This window comes from Heloderma suspectum, chromosome 7 (genome assembly GCF_057233095.1).
Source record: "Heloderma suspectum isolate Gila_16-S chromosome 7, 16-S_ref, whole genome shotgun sequence".
Classification (NCBI taxonomy): domain Eukaryota; kingdom Metazoa; phylum Chordata; class Lepidosauria; order Squamata; family Helodermatidae; genus Heloderma; species Heloderma suspectum.
In genome coordinates, this window is record NC_139464.1 from 50,429,142 (window position 1) to 50,441,970 (window position 12,829).

Below are 12,829 nucleotides of genomic sequence, written 5' to 3' on the forward strand. Positions count from 1 at the left end.
GAACACATGCTTTCCATGCAAAAGATTCCAGGGTCAATCCACTGAAACTTCAGTTGGAAGAATCACAGGTAGCAAGGCTAAGAGAGACTCCTGCTTGAAGCTGCTGTCAGATTAGACACTACTGTGGGAGAGATGGGCCAATACTATTTTGCCTGTTAAAAAGCAGGGGTCCCCAACAGGGCACTCTCTGGGATCTCCAGGGGTGCCCACAAAGTTCCTCACTCCCTGACCCTTTCAAAAATAAGGTTTAAATAAAAACCTTGGACAATGTTAGGACAGTCTTCTTTCTTTTCCTTTCTAGCCTCGCTATTTCTATCCACCCTACCACCTCTTTATCTCACTGTTTCTCCCCCTCTTAGCCCCTAGCCTTGCTCTTTCTCTATGCCTTTGCCTTCCTGTTTTCTCCTTCCTCCAAGCCTCTAGCTTTGCTATTTCTCTCCACACATCTTTACCTTGCTGTTTCTCCCCACTCCCAGACTTGCTTTTCTCTCCTCTCTACCTCTTTGCCTTGCTATTTCTTCCTCCCCCCAGCCTCTAGCGCCTCTCTCTCCCTCCCTCTCTCTCTCTCTCTCACACACACACACCTCTCTAGCTCACTTTTGACAAGGCAGGCCCCCATGGCACCCATTATGTGATTAGCCATATCCTCCATGGGAGCCATTTCGTGGCAGTGCCCACAGCAGTTTCTCAAATTCTGGTCCAAAACGGCTGGGGAACCCTGCATTAAAGGCATGCCTTTGATGTTTCAGGCTTTAGCTCTGTCCAGGAGGAGAGTGGAAGTTAGTCATTGAGCACATTTCTTTGTGCGTCCTCATTCATGTTTGATTTATGGAAGCCTCAGATAGGTACATGCCCTCAGCTTATTCTAGTGATGATGAGAAAACACAGGTGAGCAGCCAGACTCTTTCATAGAAGGCAGCAGCCAAGCCATTTAAGGCTGGATCAGAAGGCAGGCAGTTGCACTCTGCATTAGCTGTAGCTTCCAAACAATCTTCAAGAACAGCCTCACATGGAGTTTATTAGTTATAAGTAACAGTTGTCTCCCCTTCATGGATCACTGCCTTGTTGTGGCGAAGGGGCTTGCGTAACTCAGTGAAGCCATAAGCTATGCCGTGCAGGGCCACCCAAGACGGACAGGTCATGGCAGAGAGTTCTGACAAAATGTGGTCCACTGGAGAAGGAAATGGCAACCCACTCCAGTATTCTTGCCAAGAAAACCCCATGGAACGTATCACAAGGCTAAAAGAGATGACGCCGGAAGATGAGACCCTCAGGTCGGAAGGTGTCCAATATGCTACTGGGGAAGAGCAGAGGGTATTTCCAAGTAGCGCCAGAAAGAGTGAAGCGGCTGGGCCAAAGCCGAAAGGACACTCAGCGGTGGATGTGTCTGGTGGTGAAAAGAAAATCCGATGCTGTAAAGAACAATATTGTTTAGGAACCTGGAATGTCAGATCAATGAATCAAGGTAAGCTGGAGGTGGTCAAACATGAGATGGCAAGATTGAACATTGACATCTTGGGAATCAGCGAACTAAAATGGACAGGCATGGGCGAATTTAATTCAGGTGACCATCATATCTACTATTGTGGGCAAGAATCCCTTAGAAGAAATGGAGTAGCACTCATAGTCAACAAAAGGGTGGGAAAAGCAGTATTGGGGGACAATCTTAAAAATGATAGAATGATCTCAGTACGAATCCAAGGCAAACCATTCAACATCACAGTAATTCAAGTCTATGCCCCAACCACTGAGGCCCGAAGAAGCTGAGGTTGATCGGTTCTATGAAGACCTACAACACCTTCTAGAACTAACACCAAAAAAAGATGTCCTCTTCATCATAGGGGATTGGAATGCTAAAGTAGGAAGTCAAGAAATCACCGGGATAACAGGCAGGCATGGCCTTGGTGTACAAAATGAAGCAGGACAAAAGCTAATAGAGTTTTGCCAAGAGAACATGCTGATCATAGCAAACACTCTTTTCCAACAGCACAAGAGGCAACTCTACACATGGACGTCACCAGATGGTCAATATCGAAATCAGATTGATTATGTCCTTTGCAGCCAAAGATGGAGAAGCTCCATACAGTCAGTAAAAACAAGACCTGGAGCTGACTGTGGCTCAGATCATGAGCTGCTTCTTGCAAAATTTCGGCTTAAATTGAAGAACGTCGGGAAAACCACTAAACCTTTCAGGTATGACCTAAATCATATCCCTGATGAATATACAGTGGAGGTGAGGAATAGATTTCAGGGATTAGACCTGATAGACAGAGTGCCTGAGGAACTATGGACGGAGGTCCGTAACATTGTTCAGGAGGCAGCAACTCAATCCATCCCAAAGAAAAAGAAATGCAAGAAAGCCAAGTGGCTGTCTGATGAGGCTTTACAAGTAGCTGAGGAAAGAAGGGAAATGAAAAGCAAGGGAGAAGGGGGAAGATATATCCAACTGAATGCAGAGTTCCAGAGAATAGCAAGGAGAGACAAGAAGGCCTTCTTAAATGAACAATGCAAAGAAATGGAGGAAAACAACAGAATGGGAAAGACTAGAGATCTCTTCAAGAAAATTGGAGATCTCAAGGGAACGTTTTGTGCAAAGACGGGCATGATAAAGGACAAAGAAGGCAGGGACCTAACAGAAGCAGATGATATTAAGAAGAGGTGGCAAGAATACACAGAAGAACTATACAGGAAAGATCTGAATGTCCCTGATAGCCATGATAGTGCGGTCACTGAACTTGAGCCGGACATCCTAGAGAGTGAAGTCAAGTGGGCCTTAGGAAGCATTAGTAACAACAAAGCTAGCGGAGATGACAGTATTCCAGCCGAGCTATTTAAAATCCTAAAAGATGATGCTGTTAAAGTGCTGCATTCAATATGCCAACAAATCTGGAACACTCAACAGTGGCCACAAGACTGGAAAAGGTCAGTTTACATTCCAATTCCAAAGAAGGGCAATGCCAAAGAGTGTTCAAACTACCGCACAATTGTGCTCATTTCACATGCCAGCAAGGTGATGCTCAAAATCCTACAAGCTAGGCTTCAGCAGTATGTGAACCGAGAACTACCGGAAGTACAAGCTGGGTTTAGAAGAGGCAGAGGAACTAGAGATCAAATCGCCAACATTCGCTGCATCATGGAGAAAGCAAGAGAATTCCAGAAAAACGTCTATTTCTGCTTCATTGACTACGCTAAAGCCTTTGATTGTGTGGATCACAACAAACTGTGGCAAATTCTTAAAGTGACGGGAGTACCAGACCACCTTACCTGTCTCCTGAGAAACCTGTACGAGGGTCAAGAAGCAACAGTCAGAACCAGACATGGAACAACCGATTGGTTCAAAATTGGGAAAGGAGTACGACAAGGCTGCATATTGTCACCCTGCTTATTTAACTTATATGCAGAGTACATCATGAGAAATGCCGGGTTGGATGAATCAGAGGTCGGAATTAAGATTGCCGGGAGAATTATCAACAACCTCCGATATGCAGACGATACCACCCTAATTGCAGAAAGCGAAGAGGATCTCAAGAGCCTCTTGTTGAGGGTGAAAGAGGAGAGTGCAAAAGCTGGTTTGAAACTCAACATTAAAAAAACTAAGATCATGGCATCTGGCCCCATCACTTCCTGGCATATAGAAGGGGAAGAAATGGAAGCAGTGACAGATTTACTTTCTTGGGCTCCAAGATCACCGCAGACGGTGACTGTAGCCATGAAATTAAAAGACGCTTACTCCTTGGGAGGAAAGCTATGGCCAACCTAGACAGCATAGTAAGAAGCAGAGACATCACCTTGCCGACAAAGGTCCGTCTAATCAAAGCTATGGTTTTCCCAGTAGTAATGTATGGCTGTGAGAGCTGGACTATAAGGAAGGCTGAGCGCCGAAGAATTGATGCTTTCGAACTGTGGTGCTGGAGAAGACTCTTACGAGTCCCCTGGACTGCAAGGAGGTCAAATCAGTCCATCCTAAAGGAAATCAACCCTGAGTTCATTGGAAGGACAGATAATGAAGCTGAAGCTCCAATATTTTGGCCACCTAATGCGAAGAGAAAACTCCCTGGAAAAGACCCTGATGCTGGGAAAGACTGAAGGCAAAAGGAGAAGGGGATGGCAGAGGATGAGATGGCTAGATAGCATCATGGATGCAATGAATATGAACTTGAGCACGCTCCGGGAGAGAGCGCAGGACAGGAAGGCCTGGCGTGCTATGGTCCATGGGGTCACGAAGAGTCGGACACGACTGAACGACTGAACAACAACAACAAAACAGTTGTCTAGACTGCACCAGAGCAAGAGTCACAAGCTTCTTGCCATTCTGCAACCTGAACATTCAGATCCAGCAGTGGGTCTAAGGAGCTCTTCCAGACAGAGGGCTTGAGTGACCGCAAGGGGTGAACCCAACAATAACTTAAGCCCCAGCTCCATGAGATCAAGACCTGCCAAGAATCGCTGCTTCTGTTTTGTTTTGTCTGGAATCAACTTCAATAAACTCATCAACATTCAAGTGTCCCACGGTGAAGTTTGAGAGGATTAATTTATGCAAGGAATTAAGCTAGATCTCTTGAGTCAGAACAGAAGTTTGCATTTGCTCTCACGTTCTCTCAAAGATGTAGTTATATGCATTGCTTTGCTTCCGGTATCACAGAGATGTAGCAGAAATTGACAAATTTTAAAAAGTAGAAATGACCTCACCACTTCAAACTTATTTTATGCAAGCAATGTTTGCAGGAGGAAATACTTACATCTAATAAATTACATACTGCATTGCATGGATGTTTTCAAATGTTATGGAAGTTATAGATGAAAACTGGCTTAGGCATTAAAAACAATTTATTGTCCCTCTCTTTAGCTTGCAAATGTAAAACAAAAGAAAGAAATACAAAGTCCAGAAGAATTTTTACAACTTCAATGCAAATAGTTATAATTTTCAAGTTATAATGTGATGAAAACTAGTGTGCATGTGTATGTATACACACACATCTCTCTCTCTAGATATACAGATATCCCTCACTAATAGTATGCCAGATCTACTTAAGTTATAGGTGGAATCTAGCAAAAATTAGAAAATCCAGTTTAATAAAATATAACTCACTGAGTTATACATCTCACCTTATTCAATAGTGTCCTCACTGTTGCAAGTCTGACTGTCTGCCTTCTCCTGAGCTGTTTGCTATTTTAGGCAACAGAGCTTCCATGAGAAAGCCGTGAGGGCAGGGAAGGTAGAGTGTTTTGGGGGAATCTGTGACCTTTCATCTGGAAGAGACCCCTCTGAATGCTCCCACAACCCTGTGGTGAATATCACCGCTTTAGAGAGCCATCAGTCCAGATAACTGTGAGCCTAGTTCCAGGTGTCCATATATGGCTTTTGATTTCTCCACATCTGACAACAGACTCTTACATCACATGAACCTGCGGATGGGGTTATGCAATGATAAATATGGGTTTGCTATCTTAATAATAATTTTAAAAAGACAAGTAGTGGCACGAGGCTTCATAAGCAGCAATTTATTTAATACGTTTTGTAACTGACTTTGCAGCTGATGAAGCAGGCTCCTGCCTAAAAAAATCTCATGCACCATTTAGGCCGCAATCCTATGAACAAGTCCCTGAAAGTAAGCCCCACTGGACTTACTTCAGGGTAGGTAGGATCGTGCTGTAAATCAACTAGTTTCTCAGGTGCTACACAACACCCTTTGGTGTGTTTCGGGTTGTTGTTTTTAAATGGATAGCAGTTACAAATGCAAACCACAATGGGAGTGAGGCAGAAGGACACAGCCGCCATTGTTTTAAATTAAATAAGATCATATGGCATAGAAAAATCATTTGCTTCCTTGAGACTTTTCTTATTTATTGATTTCAGGCACCAGCAGCCTCCCCCACCACACACCCAACTAGTCATTGAACACTGTTTAATGATCCTATAAAGTACATTGAAAACACTTCATCAATTACAGAAAGCTGGAAAAATGAACAATCCAATTCAAAGATTATATTTTTTTAAAATAGGTACCTCAGAAATGATTCACATAACACAACTGACAATAAATAGGAGCAAGAAGGAAATGGCTTTCTTTGCTTTTAGGCTAGTATGGAGCTGATATGTGCCCCTGCAAAACATGCTCTGTTTTTGTTAGCAGTTTTTGCACCCCTTTGTGAAAAGGTGCAAAAGTGTTCACAGAGTTTGGGTCTCAGGAAGAAGACGAAACGCCTCCCCACTGTTGATAGAACCAAGCTGATGATGCTCCCTCTTCTGATCCAGTCATACATACTGGATGAGTTGGGACACATCTTGGATGGGGATGCATATCCCATTCAAAGAAACACAATGTGGATATCATCCTCCCATTATTTTCAGGGCTATGCATCCAGAGGAGGATCTCAATCCACATTCTTTCCCAACTAAGCATATATAGTAGAGTTGCTTATGGATTTCTCCTATTTTCCCTAATCAATGGATCACTGCTTTAGAGCCTGAAGCATCTCTGGATCTCAGATTATGCCTTATTCAGCACTTATTCCGTGTCTATTTGACACCACAATATATCTTTAATAAGGATTTGTCTAAGTCAGCTAATTGCTGGAAGTGTAAACACAGCTAATACTTCTTTTAACCATATTTTCTGGCAATGCCCAATAGTTGCTTCTTTTGGGGAGTAGGTTATTATATGGATAAACTTTGTATTGGAACACTCTTTAACATTTACTGATGTACATATCCTTTTAAATTGTCTACCTGCTTCCTGGAAGTTATGTAAGGTCAGTGAAAATGGATTCTCCACATGCTTTTGGCAGCTAAAAGACTAATATTATGGCATGGGAAGGAAAATTAAATACATTGGAAAGATATTTATTTATTTATTTATTTATTTATTATATTTATATACCGCTCCACATCAAAGATTTCGGAGCAGTGAACAACAAGATAAAAGAATAAAACTTCATAATTAAAACAGTTAAAATATTTTAAAAGAACAGATTCTGAACTTCATAAACCGTAGCTGGTCACTCAGGGAAGGCCTCTTGAAATAGCAATGTCTTCAAGAGGCACTGAAAACAACACAAAGTTGGCGCCTGCCTGACCTCCATAGGCAGGGAATGCCACAGGAAGGGGGCCACCATGCTGAAGGCTCTTTTCCTGGTGGACTCCAACTGGGCCATAGGTCCGTGTAGAACCACCAGGAGCAAGCCCTCTGATGATCTCAGTGATAGGGCAGGTTGGTAAAGAAGGCGGCATTCAACTCCTATTATTATTATAATATAATAATAATAAACGCTCATCTCCTAGAACACAATGGATTGAAGACTTTACAATGCTTTCGACTTCCGGTTGGAACTGATGGCGCTCTGGCAGCTTCCCACGGGTTCTCCTGTGGGAGCTTTCTCAAACAGCTTTTTAAAAGGTTGAAAAACCTTTTCATCTCCCCCCTGGAATGAAAGAGGGGGCAAGGCAGCATGTGAACAACATCTGGGAGAAAAGCACCCCCCTCAAGATAGTGGGGGGGGGGGCTGGATTCCAGGATTATCTCCCCAGAGCTTTACCAATGCAAAAAGCTGTGATGAGACTCCTATTTCATAGGAGAAAACAGGGCTGACATGTTCCATAATAATATATGCTTCAAGAAATATCAACAACTCCTGTGGGATGATTTAAGAAATATTAACAACATCTGAGGACCTGTAAGATCTGTTTGAGAGAAACATGAATGCTCCGAGGAGAAGAAAGGGGATGGCTTCACCACCAACTCCTCCCGTACCTCCTGTGTCAAAAGTTTCGAAAACAGAAGATATAGGGGAATTAGTTACTCTGATAAAGACTTTATCTTCGCAATTTACAGAGCAAGACAGAAGGCTGGATTTAATCCAAAATTCCATCACCGCCTTGCAAGGAGCCGTCGATTTAATTAATGCATCATGGCAAAAAATGGAGACGAGAATTAACAAGCTAGAAGACCGAGTAGCAGCGAATGAAACTTCGACAGAAATTTGTTTTTAAAATACCTCTGACAGAATTTCTCAACTGGAGGCCTTCACGAGAAGATCCAATGTACATATTATTGGTATTAAAAATCTGTCTAATGATGTAAAATTGCCTATTTTTGTGGATAAACTTTTGCATGAGATACTCCCTATCCCATCTGATTATTTACTTGATATTGAACAGGCATTTCATGTGCCAAATGCGAAAGGGACTGACTATACCATCATCGTCCAATCTGCAAAAGTGTCCACAAAGAATTATATCCTGTGCTTGGCAAGAGAGGGTGGAAGCCTTTCCTGGAAACAAGATAAAGTTATGTTATTTCTAGATTACATCAAAGAGGTGGCAAATAAAAGAAGGCAATTTATCAAAGCAAAAAATATGGAAAAACAAATGAACTTATAATATTACTTAAAATATCTTGCTACACTTTGTATCGTGTCTGAAGGTCAGATGAAGAAGTTTATAAATCATGAAATGGCGGAGGCATGGCTGAACGTAAAAATGTGCGAGATTCCTCCTACAACCCCATGAACTGGAATCTTTAAACAAGCTTTGTTAACTGTTTGTGTTTAGTCTACATGATCCAGGCTAGGTCAGAAGATAAACGATTATATATATATTTGTTTATTCTCTTTCATCTTTTGTTTTTTCTTGCTTTTCTTTATATTTTTTATTTCAAAATAGATATGGTATGCTGTATTTAATTTAATTGTTTGAGGGTACAATGTGTACTTATATATCTAGTATAAAATATAAAATATATTACTGACTGTTGAAAGTTTATTTTAAGTTTTATTATTATATAACACTATATTCCTTTTTTAATTAGTAGTAGTAGTAGTAATCTAGGCTACTGGGAATGAACTGTAGACCTGTTTCTTGGATATAAGATTGATGATATGATATTGAAATGTAAGTTTGTTTATTAAACTGTAAGATTGTTAAGGTTATAGATATAGTTTGTAAAATAGAATGGCATAGGAGGCTGGGGGGTATTGGAGTTTAAATTTAATTCTTTAAGGGGGAGGGAAAAGAATCTTCTTCCTTTTTCTTCACCTCTTTTCCTCCTCCCTTTGCCTTTTTTCCTTTTTTTTCCCCCTTTCTTTTTCCTTCTCTTTTTGTTATTATGGTGTCCTCATCAGAATATTGTATTGTTGGGAAATTCCAGTATTGATCAGGTTATTGGTATGTTTGGTATTGTATATTACATTTATAAAGATAAAATAAATAAAAATATATTAAATAAAAAAGACTCTACAACGCTTTCAACATTTGAAATGGTGGTGTATAGATGCCACCTGCAAATTAATACCTATATGGATATTTGGTCTGCTTTTGTTGATGTATAATTCTTAGAAAGCCATATTTTCATCTATCTATCTATCTATCTATCTATCTATCTATCTATCTATCTATGAGAGATACATTTCATATGCATACTTTGGTATGGATACATTCAAATTTATGTAGCTATATTTTTTTTCTTTTCCCTTTTTGTACTTTTTGTTCTGTTCTGTTTTGTATTTTTGAAATTTTACAATAAAAATAATAATAATAAAGGGTTGCTAATGGTATCTGCCTCAACCAGATTTCATCCCAGATTTTGGAGTTCTGTATTTCTGACATGGTTTCTGGATAGGAATTTGGTGGAGTGGAATCCAGTTTTAAATCAGATTCCAGAGGAATAGTTTCAGAATTTGGGGGGTGGAGGAGACTGAACTTCTAAATTTAAAAATTAAGTTTGGTTTGGTTTCTGTGTTCTTCCTAGCTTTCGTTTTTTGTTTGCAAAATTGTGCGATGGTGCAGTGAAATGCTGTAATGGTACAACTATGCTCCTGAAATATATAGGGAAATCAAAAGAGCCCACTAGCAAAGAACCTCTTGCCAAAGGTCTTCATTGATTGATTGCTTCCCCCATCCGAACCTCAGCAAAGTCTTTTCTGGGCTGAAGCCTCTATCTCCCCATTAATTTCAGTTGAAACATCATCCTAATAGTGCAATTGTGGGAAAGTTTTAAACAGATAAAAAGAAATCTCTAAAAACTCCAGCTTTTAAGGAAATGGCACAGGTTCAGCATTCCACCACTTATGTTCCAAAATCTGGATTTCTGACCAGAATGAAACTGGGGTGGAGCCAACTGGAAGTTGGAATCACACAGAACAACTATGGAATGGAACTGTTCTATTCAGCCGTAATTATAGTTAAACATGACTAAACAGAAGGAGATTGTGAAGGAAAGGAGGGAGTTACTGTAGCTCCCAGCAGCGTAGGCAGGGACAAACAATTACCCAGGTAGGCTGCCACCACCCCTTACATCTACTTCAGTATGAGCTAGGGACTCTCAGGGGATCTCTACACCTGAAGTTTATTGCACATTCATGGTTGCTCACTCACTGAATTGTGCGGGTCCATTACATGTACGAAAGTCATTTACCTTTCCGCGGATTATGTTCATGGTGGGGGAGGAGGTGTTCTGTCCATCCCACCGGAATCCTCGACGGCCGGCTGTGCTCCGTGGCGGCTCCGCGGAGCAGCTGGCCAGGCCCAGGCCAGAGCCGTCCGCAGCCGGATTTCTGGCCGCGGAGAGTTCTGGGTAAAAAACAAACAAACCGCGTACGCAAATGGCGGCAGCTACAGCCGCCGTCATTTGCGTTCCTTATTTTTCGCCGTCTTAGTCTACGTAAATATTTATGTACACTATTACAGCGAAAATAAAGGGGAACGCAGATAGTGTAGCGGGCGAATCAAATATTTACGTAGGCTAAAAAGGCGAATCAAAAAGGGACGCAAATAGCGCCCGCTACGCTATTTGTGTTCCCCTTTATTTTCACCATAATAGTCTACGTAAATATTTACGTAGACTAAGACGGCGAAAAATAAGGAACGCAAATGGCGGTGGCTGTAGCCGCCGCCATTTGCGTACGCATTTTTTTTTTAACCCAGCTGTGATAGGGTACATAAATCTTTATGCAGCCTATCACGTCTCTGTAAAAACAAAAGCAAAAAAACCCCTCCAGACTGCAAATGGCGGAGGTGGCAGCCGGTTGGAAGATCAGCCGCTGCAGCCGCTGCCGCCGGAGCTGCTGCTGCCTGGAACATCCGCCCCAGGTAAGTCTCATCCCGGGGGGGATCCGCGGGGGGGCAGGGGGGGCAGCAGGCCATTCCGCCACAGATTTCAGGGGGCCGAATGCACTGGCATTTGGCCTCACCGAGAACCGTGGCGGAATTCTCTGACATCCCTACATGACGTCGTCGTTATCCAGTCATTATTCCACTATTTCCTCCCACCTATCCCATGTTCTCCTCAAATGGAAAAAATGGGGTATTCTTCCAGATATGCACAAATCGAGCGCCATGTCCTTGCCATGTATTTCTCCCCTAGCGTGAATGAAGTGCAGAGTGTGGTTGTTGGGGGCATGGTCATGATGTCAAAGGTGGTGACGAAGGTCTGATGAGTGTTCAGCCTTCCTGCTCCTGTGCCATTTTGGCTCCTTTCAGCCTGCTTGTTCAAAACAGAGTGGCAGAACCGCAGAGCAGCAGCGAGGGGTGTGTGTGTGGCAGAGCGGAGGAGCAGCAGAGTGGCAGGGACTGGCCAAAAGCATGGAAGAGGGAGGCGGGGCCCGGGGAGATCAGGGGGGGCTGTCAGAGTGTCAGCCCCCATCCACCACTAACGTGCAAGGGGAGGGAAAAGGGCAGGAACCCAGGAGCAAGTATCGCTGAACCTGGAGCGCATGCGACCTCTTCACGGAAACATAACGCTATGGGAACGGCCATCTACAGAGAAGGAAGTGCATGTAAAGGGAATCAGTTGTGATTTTGCATTTAAAACGGAAGCGGAAAGCCCCATTTTAAATGCAGGATTTTAGGCTACTGTAGAAATCCCCTCAGACCTTTCAGGACATTTCTAGGGCTTAAGAAATAAGGGTCCAAGCTGGCACCCTCTATTTTGAAGCCCTAGGCCTGAAACTCTAAATAGTAGCAATAATCAAGCAGAAGACTCTGGATTTAGTACCACAGTTTACTTGGTAAGGTCGGTGCTACTGTTGAGGTAGGTGTTAAGTTTATTTACATGAGGTAAGGGGAAAAGGGAATAACAAGGCATACAAGAACCAGGGTGACATTTGGAAACAGTACTTCAGGCAGAAAAAACAAGTTACCTACACCTATCTTGACATACCTAAGCACGGGTTTTCAATAGGACAGGGCCGCAAAAGATGATGCTCAAAGTCAGAAGCCAAAAGCGAGATGGAAGATGAAGACAAGGACAGCAGTAGCTCCCCCCCCCCTCTGTTTTATACAAGCCTCCTTAGCCAATCACTGGTTGGCTGAATAGTTTCACCAGGCTTTCAGGGGTTGTGGAGGTGGAAAGTTCTCACAGAAGCCCAGCTGAAATCATTCAGTCTAATTGGCAAGAATCCTGCTCCAGCCTTGAAGGCCTTGTAACCAGAATAGCACAAGATAACACATGCAGGTGGTTTAATGAATGTGTGCAGGCCCATCTTCACAAAATGGAGTTTTTACAGGCAGCTAGAACACAAAAAAGAAAATGGATTTCTTGATAGAGATCAAGGAAAAGGTCTTGTCACACACTGTTGCCAGGCAATGAAACTGCCAACACAGTAGGGATAGCCAAACGTACTCCTGTCTGTGCTGTGTGCCGCTCGCCACTCACTGGACCCTTGCCAACCACTCTACCGTCTGTGCTGCACAAGCCGCCGCACAGTCTGCAAGCACCTGGTGAGTGGCCACCCGATCCCTCGCTGAGCCACCATTTAGTATAAAAATGGAGGCTCGGCCTTTTTCAGAAATGTCCATTTACATAAATGGCAGCTGTAAAGCAGCCATTCACGG

At 42.7% G+C, this 12,829-nt stretch overlaps 1 protein-coding gene across 1 annotated transcript in view; it reads right to left on the reverse strand.

The window, feature by feature from the left end:
- The window catches only part of ANO4 (anoctamin 4), a 183,989-nt gene that overhangs the window by 82,731 nt on the left and 88,429 nt on the right, over nucleotides 1-12,829 (reverse strand). The gene's annotated exons all lie outside the window — the stretch shown is intronic.